The sequence below is a fragment of the Diceros bicornis genome, chromosome 22 (assembly GCF_020826845.1).
Source record: "Diceros bicornis minor isolate mBicDic1 chromosome 22, mDicBic1.mat.cur, whole genome shotgun sequence".
NCBI classification, from domain to species: domain Eukaryota; kingdom Metazoa; phylum Chordata; class Mammalia; order Perissodactyla; family Rhinocerotidae; genus Diceros; species Diceros bicornis.
Genome location: NC_080761.1, coordinates 5,584,554 through 5,606,680, shown reverse-complemented (window position 1 = coordinate 5,606,680; position 22,127 = coordinate 5,584,554). Strand labels below are relative to the sequence as shown.

Genomic DNA, 22,127 nt, shown 5'->3' with positions numbered 1-22,127 from the left:
CCAGACATTGTGCCAAGCACTTTACCTATGAAGTAGGTACTATCATTGTTCTGTTTTACAGATGAAGAAACTGAGGCACAGAGAAATTAAATGAATTGTTAAAATTACAAGGCTGGTTGGTGGTGAAATTGGGATTTGAACCCAGGTTCTGTGGCTCCAGAGATGATTTATCCTAAGTTTTGAGTTGACTGTTAGGTCAGTAACAACCTTACAGTGTAAATTGTTTTGCTTGCCACACTCCTCCTGTACCCTCTCCTTTTATGTGATTTTTAAAACAGAACCTTACTTCTGAGCTTGGTAAGCAGTGGAAGAGCAGCTGAGCCCAAGCTGTCAAAAGGGAAACAAGTGCCTCTCATCTGATTGGGGTGATAGCATTTCAGTGGAATTCAGATGCGTTTTCACAGCTTAGTTCATATTATCTTTCTCTGAGAGCCTTGTCTTTGAATTTGAAAAGCAGATTCTGAAACTTGTTATGATCTCATATTGCACATATATTTGTGTTGGTGTTTGACCTGAGATATTGTACAATTCCCACGCTACTGTTCTGTGGGTAGAAAGAGCTTTTTGTTCATAATGTTGTCATTAACTGTCACAAGGGCTTATGGCACACTCATTTTGTTGCTAACTCATTACTCTGTTGCGTGATTCCTGAAGAAATTATTTTGAAATAGCATTTTTATATACATAATCAATTTCGTTATCATTTTTTCTTGGCTTTTTCTTTTGCTTACATTTTATTTCTTCGACACTTGCAATTTGAAGTTTAGTTTTTGAAACTGATGGGAATCAGGTTATGCGTGATATATTTTGGCAGCAAAGGAGACATATCAGCCTGTTTCTTTTGGCATCAATAATATCTTGCATATGTAGCAAGTATGGTGCATACTTAAAGGTAAAGTTTGTTTTGCTTTTGTTGAGCTCAGTACACCAAGTTTAGAAGTAGAAAATTTGGATGATTCAGTTGGTTGAGGGTTAGGTTTTATAGAACAGGAGTATCAGAAGGATGAAAGGGCAAGCGAATTGAGGTTAAAATGTTCTAAGAGTGATTGAAGAAATGGACCACGTTAACTAAAGAGGGACATAGAGCAGGGATTCCCAGCTTCAGAAACATTTATAATTCTCTCTTATAGGCACTGTCCTGTGCATTGTAGGATGTTTAGCATCCCTGGCCTCTACTTACTAGATGCCAGTAGCAGCTCCCTCAGTTGTGAGAATCAAAAATGCCTCCAGACATTGCCAAATGTCCTCTAAGGGGCAAAATCACCCCTGATTGGAAATGCTTCCTAGAGACAGAAGGAGCAGAAGGAGTGGAGATAATGGAAAAGCCGAGGGACTGGAGGCTTAACAAAATAAGTAAAAGAATTGGCAAGTAAGCAAGAGAAAGAGTAGGGAGAATAGGAGGTCGTTTTCTGAGATTAGGCTGTAGAGAGTAACTATTACAGAAGTGTAGCTGTTCGAAATAGTGAAAATGTCAAGAATGGACCATTGGTTTGCTGAGTGGAGTGAAGGCGAAGGTTGTTGGCACTGAGTAGGGAATTTTGGGAGAGAGAGAAAGTAGTCCGGCTGTAGTTATGGAACAAGTTGGAAAAGCAGCTGTGGGATAGCCTAAGAGTTTCTGGAATGAGAACAGAACTAAGACTTTCTAGATGTTTGTTTCCTTACTCTCTCCATTAATTGTTTCTCAACTCTTTTTCTAACATTATCAATTCTCTGAACTTGTACCTCCTTCCTGTAGTGTTTTAAAAAGACATGGAATTTATCCAGCTTATTTTTTGTAGTATTTTTTAGGTGAGTAGTTCTTTTTTGTTTCTTTTTCAGTATTTTCTTGATCTGATTTTGTGATCTTTTACCTCAAAGTATACTACTTTTCAAGACTCTGGTTCTGTGCTGTGTGACCTAATTTCAGAGCATTTCTTTTGCATTTGGGCATTTCATTATGAAGTCTGCTCTCTTTGGCAGAAGAAATGGCAACATATCCTTAAATCTTACAACCTCCTGGAAGTGTTCTTCTTTTCCCCTGCCTTTTCCCCCAACCCTCTAGTTTGTTTTCTTTTGCTCTTTATTGTTTCATATTTATTTTAAACATATAATTATGTGTATGTACAATGTTGATTGAGAAGTAATTATGGTGGACTCAGTAAGCAGGACACAAGCTACTTGTAGATTATGCCTTTAAATGCTCTTTCCTATGTTCAATAAATTCATACTTCCAGTGGAACTTGTTTTTTTACCTTATCTTAATGAACCCTGTGTTATTCATCAAGAAAGAATGGGTACTAACTCCCACCTCTTTTACAAAGCATTAAAAAAGAAAATTTTATCCACAGATACAAGCTGACCTAGGTTTTGTTATTATATCACAAGTGTTGTCAGTGCAAAATAGGAAGTAAGTAGGTGGCATTAAAAGCTTTGTCATTTTCACTTGATTCTCATACAAATGATTTTTTGTGGAAGCTGATCTATTTGATATGGTATAAAAAGCAGCTTCTATCTATTGGTGATTAACAATGATATTTTATGACCTTATTTCCATACTTAAACACGAGGATTTCTAAGAGAAAGATTAATTTATCACCTCAATAAAGAATGGTAACAAGTTTTTCATACAGACATGATTTGTTTTGGTGTTTAGGATTTAGCACCTCAAAGGAGAAATGGGCTGCTCCCTCTAAACCATGAGAATGGACGTTCATACTAAGTATAAGAAACATGCCAAAAGACAACATTTGGTCAAAGAAGTTGTGCTTTAAAAAGCAGCATGAGCATTACATCCCATCAGTTGCTCTCCCATGGCAGATGACACTAAATGATTTCTGTGCTCAGTCTGCAAGCACACTCAGCACTGGGACAGACAGAATATTCTTCAGTGGTCACACTGGAGCAAGTGGATGCCCAAGGACTTCAACTATTGTTTATAACAAATCTTTTTGATTTGGAACATAGCTTAACATCTTTTCTAATAAAGAGAGTGTTTTAGGTTCTGCTAATACTGTGGTTACAGTATATGTTGTGTTTAGTCATTTGCTTACAATGATTTAAGAAAGTCAAATTTTTTTTTACAGTACATGGTAAATTACTAATGTTATACAGTATTTGCAACATTTAACTAGGTTATGGCCAACACTTTTAAAAACATCCTTCCCCATGTGGTTCTGTATTTGTTCTCCAGGTTTACACTTTTTCCTTAAGCATATTATTCAGAGTCTCAAAGAAAAACAAACTATTTAATCTTTCCTTTAAAACTTCCTAATTAATTTTAACATGGTCTCCAAATTAAGTGCTAGTTATATGTTCAAATTTAAAAGACAATTGAGCTCCTAAGATCTAAAGATATTTAAGCTATATCAAATGCGCTTTCTTATCTTGTTCCCAAATGCTTTTCAATTTCTAGGAATTTGTTGAAATCTCTTTTCTTGGGAAGGATGAACTGAATACATGTTCATTTCACCACTTAGAACTTGATGCTGGGAGTATATTTTATTTTATTTCTTATTTTTTTATTATTTATTTATTTATTTATTTTTTCCCCCAAAGCCCCAGTAGATAGTTGTATGTCATAGCTGCACATTCTTCTAGTTTCTGTATGTGGGACGCAGCCTCAGCATGGCCGGAGAAGCGGTGCGTTGGTGCGCGGCCTGGGGGATCCGAACCCGGGCCGCCAGCAGTGGAGCACGCACACTTAACCGCTAAGCCACGGGGCCGGCCCTGGGAGTATATTTTAAACCTTGATGAGATGGATTCGAAAGCCATTTAGAGAGAATGGGGCACCTATTTGTAGTGTGTAAATTCTGGACCTATCTCTGAATGGAGAAATCTGTGTTATATATTTATTCTCACAAAGGACCAGAATGTAAATATTGAGATCTGAGAATCTTTGAGTTTATACTTGACCTCATTGTGCCTCTAGATGCAGTACTCCTTGCTGAGTTGTCTATACAGCTGTAGCCCTGTGACAGTCACCAAATAAATCACTAAATGGAAGGAGCCTGTCTTGATTTCCTGCTAAAGGAAGTGTAGTTCCCTAAGACAGGAACAGAGGGACCTCTTGCCCTTGCTACAGCTTTCTTGCAGTAGGAAGTATAGTTTCCTATAGAGAACAGAAGACTGTTGATGTAGGGTAGGAAGTGGGGGCTGTAGGTTCAGACAGAGACCAGGAGTTGGGGGGAGGGATAGGAAGGGTGTTAATCCCTGGAGTTACCAGGAAAGGCCAAGCTTATCACCCATGCTACAAGTTTTGAATGATGGTACTGTCTGAAGATACTGAGCAGCAAGAGTCCTACACAAGAAGCCCTTCAGCAAGTGGTTAGAGCATTTGCCAAATGGAGCCATTTTTTAGCATCACTGAACTCCACAGTGAATACTAAATAGTGCTGGTTGGGAGGAGACAAGAGTTGGCTCAAGCCAGTGGTTCTCAAAATCTGGTCTCTGGACCAGCAGCGTTAGCATCACCTGGAACTTGTTAGAATTGCAAATTCTTGGAACCCAGTAGTCTGTGTTTTAACAAGATCGTAGGATGACTCAAAATGCACATCAGGTTTGAAACCCGCTGGCACAGGAAATTCAAAGTAGTTCAGAGACACTTGGCCTAATTGTGGTGGCAAAATCACAGTGTTGAGAAGGAATGAGTGAAAACTTCATTGCATGCTGGGACATCCTTTAATCTTTATGTAGGGATGGCATTCCTCTTACACATTATGCTGTGTTTCAAGTTGAAGGACAGAAGAGATACTGGTGTCTTCACTATAAAGTAACAGGTAACACTTGTCGTATAGGTAGAGAATACCCCCTATTCATGGCTGCAGTTCACACCGAAATCTAAATTCTACCAGACTGTAATGGAAGAGAGCTTTTCATCTTGCCTCCTTTTCCATTTTAAATATTTATTTCTTGATTCTTTTTTTTGTTGTTGTACTTTATATATGCAATGACTTCTGAGAATCCTGTTTTCATGGCTTTGTGATAGATAGCAAGAGTTGGTTTAAGTAGCTAAGTGGCTCAGAAGCATTGGAATACATAAGAATTGCCTGAACATCTTATTTAAAATTTGGATTGTTGGCCCCTATCCCTGGAGATTCTGATTTCGTAGACCTGATATAGTGTCCAAGAATCTGCGTTTTTAACAAGCACCACTCCCACCAGTGTGCTCTTTCCTGGTTGATTCTAGTGCGTGTGGTCCTCACATCACACATAGTTTGAGAAACACTATGCTAGACACTAACACATTGCTAGTAGCAGTGAAGCTGCCTGAATGTTTAATATTCACTGGGAGGTTGTACAGAGATGCTTGGGATATAATTCTTTGAGAAATCATGAGTAGTCTCCCTAGGTTAAAAATGCCCCTTAAGACCACTTGGACAGTGTAATATAACACAAAAACCAAACAGGCTTAAAAATTTTGTAGTTCTGTGATTAATATTTTCTGAATAATATTTAGGAATCCTGCCTTTATAGTTACGGAGCTACATATTAAAGCTTCACACAGTCAAAGAATAATGAACTTGAGAAAATACGGGGAAAGTATATCTTTTCACAGTCTCTAAGCCATGTGCCAGAAGCCTAAAAGGCATCAAGAATGTTAAGAAAATACTATGTCCATGAGCCTACAGGCTAGTACCCTAAGTTCACTGCCAGGGGTAGGAGTAGATTTATCTGAAATGATTTATAATTTTTTTCCTGCATAGAACTATAAAAAAAATTGTTATTATCTAGCTTTCAGAAAAATGATTAATGAACAAGAATAGGGCAGGAAGCATTTTTCCCCTTTTTTTTTCCTGTTTTCTTTGGAAAGAGCCTCCAGTTGCTGTCTTTCCCTATGCCTTGCTATTCCAGGATTCAGTTATGGCTTCTTGAAATGGATAAGAATAGACAGTGGCATGTTCTTGTTTCACCTACTTAGGATGGATAACTACCAACAAAGGCAGTTGTTCCCTCTTTACAATGGGACAAGGGAGTAAAAAAGAGGGTGATTAAATATTCCAGAGTCTTCACTGTGACTTTTTTTTTGAGAGGAAGGTTGTATAATGACATCCCCCATCAGGAATGGGCATAAGGTTCTCTTAAGAAGGTGTTTCAAACCACCCACGGTTCTAATATGTATTGATTTCCCTACAAGTAGTAATACAACTAGAAAGGGAGAATGAGAGTAGTGGAAAGAAACTAAATCTCCATCTATCAAAAGAAACTCAATATATAATGCCAAAAATGGATAACTCAGGAAATAACAGCATAAGGCTATTTTTTAGTAATATGGAGGTAGTGACAGGGCTGGTGGCCTCTCTTTCTATTTGCCCTGAGGAGTGAGTGGATCTACGGTTTAGGAAAGGAAGTGGTAAAAGCCAGCTGTTTGTTTTATTATCAGCCTTTTAGTACCATTTTATTTTATTTTAATAATGTATATGTTATTTTGCTTAAAATAAAAAATAGTTTTGAAAATATGGATATTCTGTATAGAGTTGGGTGTTTGAGTAAAGTTGGGTCTTTTTTAATTCGATGTTCTAGTGAAGGGCAGAGTTGAATGAGGCTTTTCAGGAAAATTAAACCAACTAAATATGGAAAATAGCTCTTTAATTAATCAACTAATCTAACTGTTGGAATTATAAGCACCACATAGACCCAAGAATAAGGTTGCCAGATTTAGCAAATAAAAATAAGTATGTCCAATGCAGTATTTGAGACATACTTATACTAAAGTATTATTCGTTGTTTATCTGAAATTCAAATTTAAGTTGGCATTGTGTATTTTATCTAACAACCGTATCCAAGAAATATATGATTTGTGAAAATTGCTAGAATGGAACTGTCTCGTTCAACTTACGGGTTTAGGATCTAATGTACTTCGCTGTGCTTTTAATGGGCGTTTTTTGATCTAGGGTTGGACTGTGCTTCAGCAGTAGAGCGTAGTCCTGAGAGTTGAGGATCTGGAGCCAGACCACATGAATCTAAATTTCACTCTGCCATCTAGTAACTGTGAACTTAGGGAAGTATCTTAACCACTCTGGACCTCAGTTTACTCATCTGCAAAACAGAGATGATAGATCTACCTTATTGGGTAGTGAGGAGTAAATGCAATAATGACTTAATGTGCCTAGCTTGTTTCATAGCAAGCACTCAATAGATGTTAGATGCAGTTGCTGATTGTTGCTGCTATTAGTGTATAAAGGTCAAGTTCCTTCTCAAAGATTTGTGAATAGTCCAGAGGAGTTCTGAATTGACCGAATCCCCCAAGGGGAAAGACTCTGGTCTACCTGGTTTCCTGAGGTATTCTAGATGCGTGTTGCTTGCTTGGGACCAACACATTCTAGGGAAGTTTTGGATGAATGGGATTCTCCTGGCCTGCCATTGTATGGATCTCTTCCCCATCTTGTTTCCTGAACCTCTGAAACGTGAAGTGTTTGTGGGGTGGGAGGTCTCTGGCATTTTTTCAAAGGAGCATGACCAAATGTGCAAATATTCCATAGCAACACCGGAACATCAGGGCACTGTGAAAAATTGCGCCACCTTACGCTGTAGGAGAAAAGAAGCACCTTTGGCTCAAGGGCAATATAGAGAAGGACAAGAAAAAAGATTTTAAATTAATGGGATGACAAGGTGGACTATATCTAAATCCCCATGAGTATCATAAAACTATATTCAATTTTATATGATTGAAGTATCCATTCAACAAGTGCCTGTTAAGCCTTTGTTCATCCTGGTTAGCTTTGTCCAGGAGAGAGTGTTAGGAAACCTGTTGAGTTTCGTTACTAAGACTCCTTCTCAAATCCAGATTGGGTTCTTCATGCTCTTTTCCTGTTGGCAGGTTGCAGGGGCTCGTCCTGGTTTTCTCTCTTCTCAGAACTGCCAACTCCTCTCCTGGGATTTTGTTTTTCCCAAGACTGGCTACAGATTGGCCCCACTTTCCTTAGATTTCACCTTTGTTTATTGCCCCTATGGTTGTCTTCAGACTCTTTTGAGGATAGGGATTTTACTGCTAATCGTTATGGAAAAAATAGAAAAGACCTAACAAATGTCTATTTAAAGATTTGTAGTTTTTACAATTATAGGTACCAATTCAGTGCTAAGATAGTAACTGCTAAACTTGGAACCAGAAGACAAGATGGGTTTCTGTCTTCCTTATGCTGAGCACAAAGCTCACCAAACCTATACTATGTACTGCTCCTCTGTCTTCTCTATCCCCCCTGAAAATCCTTCTTTCCAGCACCAGTGGAGATGGATTAAATCAAGAAAGAGCCATAAGAATCCTCCTTGGTCTCAAGTGTGCAGTTTGTATTTCCAAGGACCTCCAGATAGGATGATACTCTATTTTAAAATATAACTGGGATTTAGTTTTAATCAGGTATGATAAAATGACAGACATGGAGACAAACTACGTTTGAAAGAAAAGTTTATTATTTAACATTTCCCAAGACAAGGGGGCATGCCATGCAGAGCCACACGTAGGAAGTACCAGGGTTGGTCAGGAGGCAGAGGAGCAAGGGGAAAGCATGGGTATGAGCCTTGACTGTGGTTTCTGGAGAAAAGGCAAGGCAGGGCAGGGTAGGCAGACTTAGGATTGGCTAGTTTGAATCATTTCGGAGGGCTCTGGGCTATGGGGGTGGTTCCTGGTTGTCTGATATCTTGCCTTGGGTGATTTAGGTTGGGAGAATATTGGCTTGGTGTATGAGAGTTAGTTAAAGGAGGTGTTTGAAGGTGTGGTCTCTGGATTGGTTGGTTCGCATATTAGCTAGCTTTGGAAGGGGTTGTCTCTCCAGGATCAACAAGGCCCCAAGTTGTCGAAGTATCATAAAATACGGAAAATAAAAAACATGATTAATATGTACCCTTTCCAGTAGAACTGTGCTTATCACAGAGGTGACTCCTTGGGGGGCATTTTCTTATTGAATGATACAAAGAATGATAAAGTGGCTCCCTGTACCCCAGGAGTTTACAGTCTAGCCTAGTAGATAAAACCTGCACGCGTGAAACAGTGACTAGTTTTGGAGGGCACAAATTATGTGCCAGAAAGATCCTCACAGTGTAATGGAAGTTCAGTGAAAGGGGAGATTGCAGTGTTCTAGAAGCAACAGAGGGCAATGGTTAAGAGAACAGTCTTTGAGGTCAGACTGCTAGGTGTGTCTGACTTCATCATGTGTTAGCTATGTAACATCGAGTGAGTTATTTAATCTCTGTGTTTTAGTTTCCTCATCTGTAAAATGAGTTTAAAAATACTCACCTCATAGAGTTATTGTAAGACTAAATGAGTTAATACATTGAAAATGCTTAAAACAAAGCCTAGCACTGACTGAGTGTTCAGTAAGTATTAGCTGTTGTTAGGGCTGTGGAGGAAAGTTCAGTGGAGTCTATAGAACTGATCCTTACAGAGAAGAGAGAGAGCCCATGTTCCTTTGTTGTGGCAGGGGAGGGAATGAGCTGGTGGCTAGAAAGGAGCCTGGCAAATTCAGGTAAAAGAAGTTGAATTCAGGTAAAAGAAGTTGATCTGGTAGGATAAGTTTGAAAAAATAGATTGGTGAGAGCTTTGAATTCTAAGGAGTTTGCATTTTTTCTTTAAACCATAGAAACTCATTTGAGGATTTATTTTTTAAAGCAGGGACATGACATTAAATTAGTGCTTCAGGAACCTTAGTCTTGGTAGTATGGTTTTGGAGAGAGGGGACGCTTGGGATAGAGTGTGTAAGTTAGGATAGATTTAGTTAGCAGTAGTAACAATTCTAAAATCTTTGTGGTTTAAAAAAATAAAAATATGTTTCTTGCTCATGCTGCATGTCCATCACAGCTCAATTGGGGGTCTCTGGTTATCACCGTCATTCAGATATCCAGGCTGATGGAATAGCCAACATCTCATATTTTGTTTGCCTTGAGAGAGAGAAAAGCACACTCTGGAGGATGATGCACCAGCAATTAAATACGAGGCCTGGGAGTGACACTCACACTTCCATTTACAACTCATTGGCTAGAACTAGTCACATGGCTGTCACTAACTTTTAAGGATTCCAGAAATTGCCGTTCTTCTGTGTTTGAGAAGAGGGGCCAGGGAGGAAGAACTAGAAATATTCATAAATAGCACTGCTAATCACTGCTCACCACACAGGAAGACTCATTTAGAAGGCAGTTGTATAATAGTTCAAGTAGGTGGTCTTAGCTTCTGCATCAGGTTGTTACAGTCAATGTGGAGAAGAGTTGGATAAAAGAAAGAATTTGAAGGAATAAAATTTAAAAGTTGATAATTGATTGGATAGAATTGCAAAGGAGAGAGGAGTCAAGATGAGGCAAAACTTCTGGACCCAGTGGAAGATGATGCTGCCATAACAGATAGAAATATGGAAGTTGATGTGTGTTAGGGAATGGTAGACCAGTTGGATGCCCTGCAGGCCTCTAGAGCTGTGCTTCTTCAACTGTAGTCTGCCGACCAGTGCCAACCCACAAACTGTAGTTGGTATGCAAGGAGATAAGTACAGAAACAGAGAGTAATCGTTTAGAGACTTGTATAGTGATTCTTTTCTTTTTCCTATGCTATGGTTTGTTCTGATTTGTTTATGTTAAATCTAATAATAAAAAAAAATTGGGATTTATATTTTGTATGTCTTTCTTCTTTTCTTTTTTTGTGTGATTTGCTTTTATTGTATTTTACAAAAGTATTGACCTGTAACAGGGGAAAAATAACTTTAGCCCTTCACCACAGATAGTTTGAGAAATATTGCTTTGGAGATAGGTGACAGGGACTTAAAGATCAGAGCTGGTGATAAGGAGTCATTTCCATAGAATGATTAGTTGAGTACCTGAGATGTGAGCAAAAGAAAAACTCTAGAATGAGAAGAGGGCCCAGGACTGAGGGTTGGGGGATGCCCAGTGTTCTGGAGGGAGAGATATAAGAGGAAATATAGACAGTACAGTGTCCCAGGAATCATCCAAGGTGGTGGAAGGTTAATAGTGTCAGATGCCACAGAGACTCAAGGAAAATAAGGACTGAGGTCAAGCTAGATTTGGTAAGAATTAAGTCTTGCATTCTGAATGTTTAAATTAAACATTGTGAATGTTAACTTTTGGTGAAGTGGTGTGGTCAGATGCCAGATTTCAACAGTTATGAGAAATGTGTGATCATAAAATAGAAGAAGGTATAAACTGCTGGTTGGAAAAGTTTGGTAGTAAAACAAAGTCAAGAGCTAGAATGGTAGCTATAGGGCCAGGCCAGGGAAAGCACATTTTGTTTTTGTTTTTTTCCAATAGGAAAACCTGAGCAACTCCAAAGGCTCCTATCAGCTGAGAGGTGGAAAAGTAGATGTGGGAAGGAAGGAGGTAGCAGTGTTTCATGGCCAAAAGCAGGAGTGGAGAACAGAGGCTGTGGGACTGAATCTGGGGGGTGGAAATGGGGATGGATTGAAGAGGAATGGTGTGGTAACCAAGATAGCTACTGATGGGTGGCAGACTGAGGATGGTTAGAAGGGGAAACTGGGAATCTGCACATCTCAGCAGACTCAAACCGGGGAAAATACAAGGTGGGCATTACTGAGGTCAAGCGCTGATGGTGGTGGGTGTGGTCAAAGTTAAGTGAGCAGGGACTCAGAAGCCCTAGTGAGAGCATTGATAAAATGGCTCAAAATTGTGACCATGGGTGCAACCTAGGAAATTCAACTTCTTACTCTAGTCAATGCTCAGTAAACATGAGTATATAAATAATAAAGTAATGGGGGGAGGAATGGAGTGGGGTTACTTAATCTCCAATCATGATTAAAAGAAGAATAAAAATATGGTACAAGATAGATTTAGGATAAATTTATTTAGTTAAACTTTAATGTTTAGAAACACAATCATTATTCATCACAAGTATGAAAAGAATAAAAGTACGAAGTTTTAAGTGCTCTAAACATTGTAAGTTTGAAAAGTGCTCAAAACTCCTACCTGTCAAAGTAATCTGTTAGTGATCTCGCATTTTCATTGAGCTCTCTCTTCCTTTAAGTATTAGAATGGGGCAGGAGCTGGGCAGAGATGCAATGTCTATTGTTTGTGTCCACCTCTCCCTTCCCTGACCCAATTATTCTCCCTTCACAGCCGTGAACCCAGCCCTGGGGAGCCTGCTCACCTTTGCTGTTGTCTGTGATGGGCCTCTGTTTGGTTTTCCAAATGGCACTGATACAAGGTAGCAGGTTGTGGTTACTCTGTATGATTGCCATGCAGTAGAGGCAATGGATATAGCCGTTAAGAACACTCTGGAGTCCAACTACTTGAGTTCACATCTTGGTAATCTTGGGCACTTAGCCTCTCTGAGCATCATTTCCTCATCTGTAAAAGGGGATAGTAAGAATAAAAACGATTGCAAGAGATTAGGCGAGTGTCAGATACATAGTAAGCGCTCAGTAAATATCAATTATTTCTTCTAAGTAGTTTATCTCTAATAGATGTTTTCACTGCTTTTCATTAGTTTTAAGTTTTTCATAAATGCACTTTTTAAAAAAACTGACAAATCAAGTTATTTGCCCCTAAATAACAGAGAGTTGTCTGGATATGCAAACTTGAGCAAGTTGACAAAGGCCAAGGGAAGAGGGATGGATAAAGTGGTTACAAGAGGACAAAGTCAAACTTGATAGGAGAAGTGTTAACTGCCACAGGCTGTGCTATGATTGATGAGTTCTTTGTTGTGTTCTATTGACATTCCTTTAACAGTTTTGACATAGGAAGGTTATTTTCTAGTTTTAAAATTTAAATATTTCATATGAAATCTCTAATTGTTGATAGTGCCAGGAGACAAATCATTGTTGATTAAGACACATCTACAAAGGAGGAATCAGATGTTGGAGTTCAGTAGGTAAATAACCTTCCGGTGCCTTCACTGGCAGCCTCCATGGGCAAGTATGACTTCTTGAAAAAGGAGTAGAAAAGTGAAATCTTTTTTTCTCCATAACTATAATGAATTCTCCCTGGAATCCTTTCACGATCATTCTGCTATAATTTAGTTTAAGTGGCATTCTTTAGAAAACTGAAACAAGCTCTACTTTGCAAGCAAGTAGAAATCAAAGGGATAAATTCTCTTCTCTTTGAAAATAGAGTGAAATCACTTCCAATCTGATCTTTGCAACCCGATGCCTGCTGATAATGTGAGCATAAACACATTAGGCACGAAAGAGGAATGGCATCTGGATGCTAAGATGTGATCAGGATAGCCAGAATAAACACAAGCTGCCATCCGAGAAGCTGAATTCCATCATATCACATCATGTTGAAGTGTGTTCAGTGTAGTCATATACTGATGTGAGTTGAGTCAGTTTTTGTTTTCACTGTTCACATTTTAGACCTCTCTCTCCCTCCCCCTCTGGACTAGTTATAATATATAAATCAAGCCACAGCTGACAGTGATTTGCTTTCTTTATCCAGGAAAAGGTCTTTGATTCTGATTCTGACTTGGCTTCGCTGCATTGATCATCATCACAAGCACTTTTTATAATTCCCACAACAATATTAACTCCAGTTGTTTTTTGTTTTCTTTGCATATACATATCACAATAGGGTCTTTCATTACATGATCACAAATTATATGCCGTCACTCTTATATGCTTCATGAAAGCTGTAAATTTAAAGAAAAGAGAGACTATTTAAAACTTGAGACCAGAGAGCAGTTTATCTTATTTACAGTTTGGCCTAAAGATTGGTATTTAAGTTAATATCATACCACATGTGGTAATCCTGCAAAGTGCTACATATTTTTATTTATAGTTAAGGGAATAAAGCAAAATCTCTTTTTCATTATGTTATCTTGCATTATTTACTCAGTGATAAATGACCTTCCCTCGTGGGTATGAGTTTTGCCTTGAAAGACCCTATTGTAGCATATATTTATGTAGGGGGCGGGGCGGGTTGTTAGAGTTACAGTTCTGGAGGGGATTTAAATTCTGAATATCCTGGTACTTATTCAGTTAAAACGTATAGCTTAATGTTGTTTTAACACTGTATTTTTTTTCAAAGTAAAAGGAAAATAAGAAGGATTGAACAAAGGGGAAAACTTAAAATGTTGGAAACCAGATAAAATGACCGAAGGCCTGCTGGCATATCCTAAACTCGGAGATTAAAACTGTACCAGAAACAGTTGGTGATCCTGTGATAGGCTTGTTTCTGCTATTTAAAATGACTTCAATTTGAAAAGTTTATTAACTGTTTAAGGGCACCAGCGAACGATTTCTATCAAATGGGGAAGATGTGAAAATAAGGAGCTGAAGGAAAAGTTCTGAGGGATTGGAGAGCTTAATAGCTGCTTAAACCTTTATTAGAATATATTTGTTTTGAAATAGAAAGAATAAAAAACAATAGATGAACAAATAAATAAGAGGAAATATCAATTTTGAATAAAGTACAAATTAGTTCAGGCTCTGCTCATTTGGAATTTTGGATAATTTAACCAGAAATGGGGAGCCATTTTAATAAGTACAAAAATAAGGACTTCCTAACAAATTAGTAAAATAAGTAAGATTTTAGGACTAATATATTTGAGGCAGATGTGCTCCCCCTCTAATTCATTCAGCACTTAAAAGATATCATTTCACTGTTTTGTGGGCCTGTATTATTTCTCCTGAGAAGTCAAGTGTAATTCTGAGGAGAAGCCAACTGTCATTGTGTCGTTGTTCCCCTGCGTGTAATGTCATTTTGTTCTGGCTGCTTTCAAGATTTTTTCTTTATTTTTGGTTTTTAGCAGTTTGACTATGATGTGCATAGTTGTGGTTTCCTTTGCATTTATCCCGCTTGGGGTTGTTCAGATTCTTGAATCTTTAGATTTATATCTTTCACCAAATTTGGAAAATTTTAACTATTTTAAAAATAAATGATTTCTTTTGGAATACTTTTAGATTTACCAAAGAAGTTGCAAAGATAGTTTAGAGTTCCCACATACTCATCACCCAGCTTCCCCTAATGTTAACATCTTACGTAATCACGGTGTATTTGTTAAACTGTAAAAGTAATGTTGGTACACTTCTATTAGCTACAGTTTTTCCACTACTGTCCTTTTTTTTTTTTCTGTTTTAGGATCCAGTCTAGGTTACTACATTACATTTTATCATCATACCGCTGAGTCTCCTCCAATCTAACAGTTTTTCAGATTTTATTTGCTTTTCATGGCCTTCACACTTTTGAAGAGTACTGGTCAGATTTTTTAGAATGTCCTTTGATATGGGTTTATCTGGTGTTTTCTCATGGTTAGGCTAAGGTTATGAGTTTTGGGAAGAATACTACAGAGGTAAGGTGCCTTTCTCATCGAATCATATCAAGGGATAATGATATTGATATGACTTATCGCTGGTGATATTAACCTTAATAATATGGTTAAGTTTGTGTTTGCCAGTTTTCTCTACTGTAAACTTAATATTTTTCCTTTTCCATTCTCTATTCTTTGGAAGCAAGTCACTAAGTACAGCTCATACTCAAGGGGAGGGAAAGTAAGCTCTATCTCCGGGGAGAGGTAGTATCTGCATCTATTGTTTAGAATTCTTCTGTAAGGAAGATTTATACCCCCACCCCCATTTATTTATTTATTCAATCATTTGTTTATATCAGAATAGAGTCGTAGATATTTATTTCATTCTTTGGGTTCTAATCCAGTACTATCATTATTTATTTTTCTGCTCTGATTGTTTCAGCTTTGGCCATTGGAAGCTCTTTCGAGTTGGTTCCTGTGTCCTTTTGAGATCCCCTTACTCTTTTTTTTTTAACTTCTTACTTTGGGGGCCTCTCTGAAACTCCAGACTCATCTTGTATTTTCCATGCCCCAGCCCTAGAATCTGCCTTCTCTCCAAGGAGGCCTGATTCCTTTTGTTGGAAAATGGTATTTAGAAACCACAATCTGGGTGCTGGTTGTTTTCACTGCTCGTTATTTTTTAAAGTATTTTTTGCATAGCATTCTCTTTGACCTGTCCTTGTTGTACTTCAGTTATATATGTTAAACTTTTTTATTTTGTCCCACAGTTACCTGGGGCTTTGTTCATTTTTTTCAACATTTTTTTCTCTCTGTTCTTCAGATTGTATAATTTCTATATAAATATTTTCAAATTCACTTACTCTTTCTTCTATAATCTCTAATGTACTATTAAACCCCATTCAGTGAATTTTTAATTTCACATATAGTATTCTTCCCCCCCGCCAAAGCCCCAGTAGATAGTTGTATGTCATAGTTGCACATCCTTCTAGTTGCGGTATGTGGGACGCGGCCTCAGCATGGCCGGAGAAACGGTGCATCAGTGCGCGCCTGGGATCCGAACCCGGGCTACCAGCAGCGGAGTGCGCACACTTAACCACTAAGCCACGGGGCCGGCCCCATGTGTAGTATTCTTTAGTTTTAGAATTTCTTTCTTCCTTCCTTCCTCCCTTCCCCCCTTTCTCCCTTTCTTTCCTTCCTTCCTTCCTCCCTCCCTCCCTCCCTCCCTTCCTCCATTCCTTCCTCCCTCCCTCCCTCTCTCCTTTTCCTTCCTTCCTCCCTCCCTCCCTCTCTCCTTTTCCTTCCTTCCTTCCTTCCATCCTCCCTCCCTCCCTTTCTTCCTCCCTTCCTTTCTTCCTCCCTTCCTGCCTTTCTTTCTTTCTGTCTTACTCCCTTTCTCCCTCCCTCCCTCCCTTCCTCCTTTCTTTCCTTCCTTCCTTTCTTTTTCTTTCTTTCTTTTCTTCTTTCTTTCTTTCCTTTTTAGTGCTTTCTGTTTCTCTGCAGAGTTTTCCTTTTAGTTCATTTATTTCAGCATTTGTGTCCTTAATTATAATACTAATAGCTGCTTTAAAAGTCCTTGTCTGCTAATTCTAATATTTGAGTCCATTCAAGTCAGTTTCCATTGATTGGTTTTTGGGTCACATTTTCTTGTTTCTTTTTATGTCTAATAATTTTGGATTTTATTTTGGACATTGTGATTCATACTTTATAGTAACTCTGGATTCTTTGTGTTCTTCTGAAGAGTATTAATGTTTTATAGTATCAGGCAATTAACTTGGCTGAACTCAGACTTCCAACTTTGCCTTCCCTGCGGTGAGCAGCAGCTGAAATCTCAGTTTAGTTCAGTTTATTTAGCCACGAATAGATTGTTTGGTCTGCCTCACACACGCATGGTTCAGGGGTCAGTTAGAGAACTGGGCACTTTATATGCAGAATATGGGGTTCTTGACTTCCCTGAAGTTTTCCTTCTTTACTTTCCAGCTACTGAGTCAGTCTTGAACTCTGTTCTCTGATTCTTCTGCCGGTAAGACTGTAAGTTTCAGTTTGAATTTTAGCTGCTCTGCGTAGCAGCAACTAGGGCCCACCCTCAGATGAAAAACTATAAAATGGAAAACTCAGTGCCTTTCCCTTCTCCCAGGTGTCAACTCCCTACAGTTTCTATCAACTTTTTGCTCACTCTCATGTGCCTTCAGATTTTTGTTGTTGTTGTCTGGAGTTTATAAGTGCTATCAGTGGGAAGGTTGGTCTGATATAAGCTACTACATGGTTACCAAAAGTGGTGCTTCCCTTCATTTAAGGGGAAGGATAATATTAATTAAATAATCAAATAAACAAATGTAAAACTAAAACTATATTGTGCTATGAAGAAGTACACAGTGCTAGAAGATCTAATAATAGGGGAATTTGGCTTAATCAGCGAATTCAGGAAAGTTTTCCTTGACGTCATGGTGGGGAGAGGGAGAGAGTAATAACAGAGAGAATAGAAGAGGATTCCACATGTTTATTGAATGAGTAAATAATATAATTCAGCTTTCTCTGCATCTTGGCTTCTTTCTTGGCATATATTCTTATCCTTTCAATTTTTAATCATCTCTCTAGGTTTCTGTGTTGATGAAAGGGGCTATGGTGCCTATGATGGTATACAATGAAGCATGTCCTGTATAAAAACTTCTTGAGCCGGGGCCGGCCCGGTGGCGCAAGCGGTTAAGTGCACGCGCTCCGCTGCGGCGGCCCGGGGTTCGCGGGTTCGGATCCCGGGCGCGCACCGACGCACTGCTTGGTAAGCCATGCTGTGGCGGCGTCCCATATAAAGTGGAGGAAGATAGGCACCGATGTTAGCCCAGGGCCGTCTTCCTCAGCAAAAAAAAGGAGGAGGATTGGCGGATGTTAGCTCAGGGCTGATCTCCTCACAAAAAAAAAAAAAAAAAAAAAAAAAAAAAACTTCTTGAGCCAAAAGACTTGTGGGTGTGGACCATTTAAGTGGTATAGTGGGGTCTGTGGGCTTCTGGTCAATATGATCATCTGAAATATAAGGAAATCACCCCTCCTACTTCAAGTATTTAGAAGTGCTGGATAAAATATAATAACATACACACACCTATATATACACATATATACATACACATACAAATTCTAAACCCAGAAAGGGTTATCCTAGTTGACCAAAATGGAGAGGGAAAGTAAAGTCAATGTGATGAGCAGGAGCCTAACCTGAGAGGCTCTCACAGAGGAATAAGTATAGGCCTTAATAGCTGGGGTCGAGGAGGGGTTGGGGCCCTGATCTCCACCAAGGAAGGGGTAACCCAGCCATAGATCCAGTACATGTGGAGAACTGAAACTGAGTTATCTGCATAAAGCTAGAAGCCATGAGGGGGTGATCCCTATGTTAAATGGAGAAAGAAAATTCCATACGCTGTCCCGATAGAGAGGCAAGGAAATTTGCTGTCCATTCAGGGCTATACGTGGAAAGAATTCCTGAGTCCTCAAACTAAAGGAGCACACTGAATCTTGAGCAAGCCAAATAAAAATAAATCCATATTTAGACACATTGAGTGAAACAGTAGAACATCAAAGATAACGAAAAAAATATAAAAGCTACCGGGGAGAACAAACAGACACATATCAAGAAATGCAGATTAATAAAAAACTTCTTATCAGCAAAAAGAGATGTCAGAATGTAGTAGAGTAATATATTCAAAGTACTAAGTGAAAATAACCCTTGGCCTGAAAGTCTACACTTGGTTAAGCTATCATTCAATAGTGAGGATAAAGACATTTTCACACATAACAAGTATTGAAAGAGTTTACTACTTATGAACTCCTCCTGAAAGAATTACTAAAGATATGCTTAAGTAAAAAGGATATTGTGGCAGATTGTATTTCCCAAAAATGGCCATAGCAATATCTACCATCTTACATGCTCTTCTCCAGGTGACCTAGCCATTCCCCCATCAAGAGATGGAGTTGAATTCCCTCTTTTTGAATCTGGCCTAGCCATATGACTCTTTTTTGAAACGAAGAGAATGCAGTGGAAATGATACCACATTGACTGTCAAGGTTACATCAGAAAAGGTCATTCAGCTTTCAACTGGTTCTTTGGAACACTTGCTCTGGGGGCTGCCAGCTGCCATATAAGATGTCCAACTGTTCCAAGACCTCCATGTTAGAGAGTCTTTGTGTGGCCACCCTGGACATCAGAACCCCCAGACAAGCGCATCCTCCAGCTGAGTACCACTGAGTGCCATAGTCAAGTTCATAAGATGCCAAAGAATGGCCCAGCTAAGCGTTACCCAAATTCCTGACCTACAGAATGTGATAAAATGGTTGCTGTTTGAAGCCACAAAGTTTTGGGTTAATTTGTCAAGTAGCAATAGTAACTGGAACAAAATTGAACCCTGAAGGAAAAAGTGGAATCAGCCATGAGTAAGAAAGCTGGTTAACAAATACAAATAGATATTGCCTTTTTAATTTTGTAGGTTGGATGAGGGTTGTTAAAAACAATGTGATACTAAGATATTAACAACAATATGGAAGCTGGTATAGAGTGGGGAAGAGGAGAGGCCAATGATAAAAATTTCTAGGGTCCTTGTATTGTTCAGAAGACTACTAGAGATTGACTTTAAGTAGCCATGTTAAAGAAAATAAGTAGACTGTATAACTTATGAAACATTAGAGGGAAAAAAAGAGAATTTAGAAAAAATTCAACAAAAAGTAGAAAAGTACAAGTTAAGAAGCAAAGATAATTATGGTAGGTAGAAAATGTAAAATAAATTGGCTGAGATTAGTGCTGTTACAACAGTAATTCATGTAAATGAATTAATTTTGGTGATTAAAAATGATGATAATATTTTTAAAAATGCAGCCAAATGTTGCTTTAAAAAGACACTCAAGGAAAAACAATGCAGAACAGTTAAAAATAAAGAGAATAGAAAAGATATATTAGGAAACAACAAACCAAAAGAAAGCAGGTATAAAAATATTAATATCAGCCAAATGGAATTTCTAGGTAATTTACCCAGGAAACACTTGCACATGTGCACCAGGAGAAGTGTACAAGGATGTTCATTGCAGCATTGTATGTATAATGAAAATTTTCAAAGAAGTTAAATATCTATCAGTAGGGAAATGTATACATAAATTGTGGAATATTCACATAGGAACACTAACCAGCATTACAAGAAATAAGCTAGATCTGTGTGCATTTACATGGCTATGTTTCAAAACTACTGAGTGAAAGAAATGTTACAGAATAATATGTCAGTGTGACATTTCTAAACAAAAAATAATACATTCGTACTTCTAAGATTCCTTCTAATTCTGAAATTATTTTATTGAATTTCAAGCAATAAGCTATATTCCTATGACTACAGGCGTTTGAGTGTCTAAGGAACTGTGTCCAGAAACAGTATACTTCACCAAGTAAACTGGCTGTCATTAAGAGCAATCACTGTATCCTAAAGAAAGAACACATTTGGAATAGCAGAAAGCTGTCTCCTTCTCAACAAGTAATCTATAGAATTAAATATTTTGTAACTACGCATAGTGTGCTCAATACTATATAATAAGCGTACATGCATAAATTTCTCCTTTTCCCCTGAGTTGCTTACAAGAAAAGAGATATGGCCTAAAGAAGTGTATCCTGAGAAGAGAAAATGAGCTCTCTTGGAGGAAGATGTTTGTTAAGTAATAACTTTCTACTAGAACCTATTCAAGCTAGAATCCCTGTTCCGTGAATAATTAGATGTTGAAATCACAACCCTCAGATATCAATTCCACAGATATTAATTGAGAAACTACTATGTACAAGGTACTGTACATAACATGGTCATGAATACAAAGATGAATCAGGAGTCCCAAATTGTTTATAACTGTTGGAAGATGGAGGTGACTATAAAACGAGGCAGGATAAGTTAAGAGCCATGAGAGTGTTATGCGTGGCTCTGTAGCTTGAAAGGAGAGTGAAATTATTTTCCGTGGCTCTACAGAGGCTGTTTCACACGTTTGTAAATATGTGCATTTCTGTCTGGGTGATTGAAAGTGGCAGGGCAGTTTCTTTGCTGTGCCATAGCTCTGTTTAGTATTTGATCCTCCCCCACCCCCCTGCCTTTCTTAAGAAAAATATTGCTGTACATTAATCCTTTCAAAGCCATTAATGGTGTTGCTGAGCCAATCATTAAGCAGTTAAAATACACAGTACATTGTATACTTATTTTAGAGGCAGCATTGGTTAGCCACTGGAAACTAACCATTGGGTTTGATAAAGAGGAGAATTTTATATGTTATGGCTTATGACAGAGAACATAAAAATGCTTCAGTGAGATGGGTTGGCATTTTAAATTGGAACACAATAATAGAAAAATTGCTGAAGTCAACAGACTGCTTAGAAATATGGTTACTATTTGCTGAGAGAGGCCTTTCAAGGTAGCCACATACACGAGTTTGCAACCACAGTCACTTGAGTTCTTCCCCTATACATGGGACTGTGACCATGATTGACATCAGTGAGAGTTATTGTACTTGCAGAGAAAGGAGATTTAGGTCATTGAAGAATCTAAGGCAAGTGGGAAATAGGTGTAATAAGCACAAGTTATGATAGACTTACACATTATGCATAACTTAGGTTGGAAACTGTGCAAAGGTGATGGTGATCTTGTGAATCTTCTGAGACTGGCTTAAAAATTCTCTTTTTCCCCCCAAAGCTATTACAATACAAATTGATTCTAGTCCACACAACTTGAAGGAGATAAAAAAGGTAGAATGGGGATATGGAAGAAAGGCTTAGGCAGTAGCATTTGATTTATGACTTGGACAATATGAAGGAAATGGCCTTGAGAGCTGGAGGATGAGAAGTCCAAGGGAAAGCACCAGGAATGGGGGACCGTGGGCAAATTTCTTTACCTGTCTAGGTAAAGAGAGTCCAACCAGAGAGTTGGACTAAGTGAGCCTTAAGGAATTTTTC

General features: G+C 38.4%; 1 protein-coding gene across 10 annotated transcripts in view; it reads left to right on the top strand.

The window, feature by feature from the left end:
- AOPEP (aminopeptidase O (putative)) overlaps window positions 1-22,127 on the top strand; it is a 514,798-nt gene that overhangs the window by 6,168 nt on the left and 486,503 nt on the right. Inside the window, exon 1 of one of the 10 annotated variants that reach the window (XM_058565456.1) lies at window positions 12,045-12,130. The exons of the other annotated variants lie outside the window; for them this stretch is intronic. The gene's annotated coding sequence lies outside the window, so the exon portion shown is untranslated. Of the gene's footprint in view, window positions 1-12,044; window positions 12,131-22,127 lie in introns of those variants that run through there. 10 annotated transcript variants of the gene reach the window in all.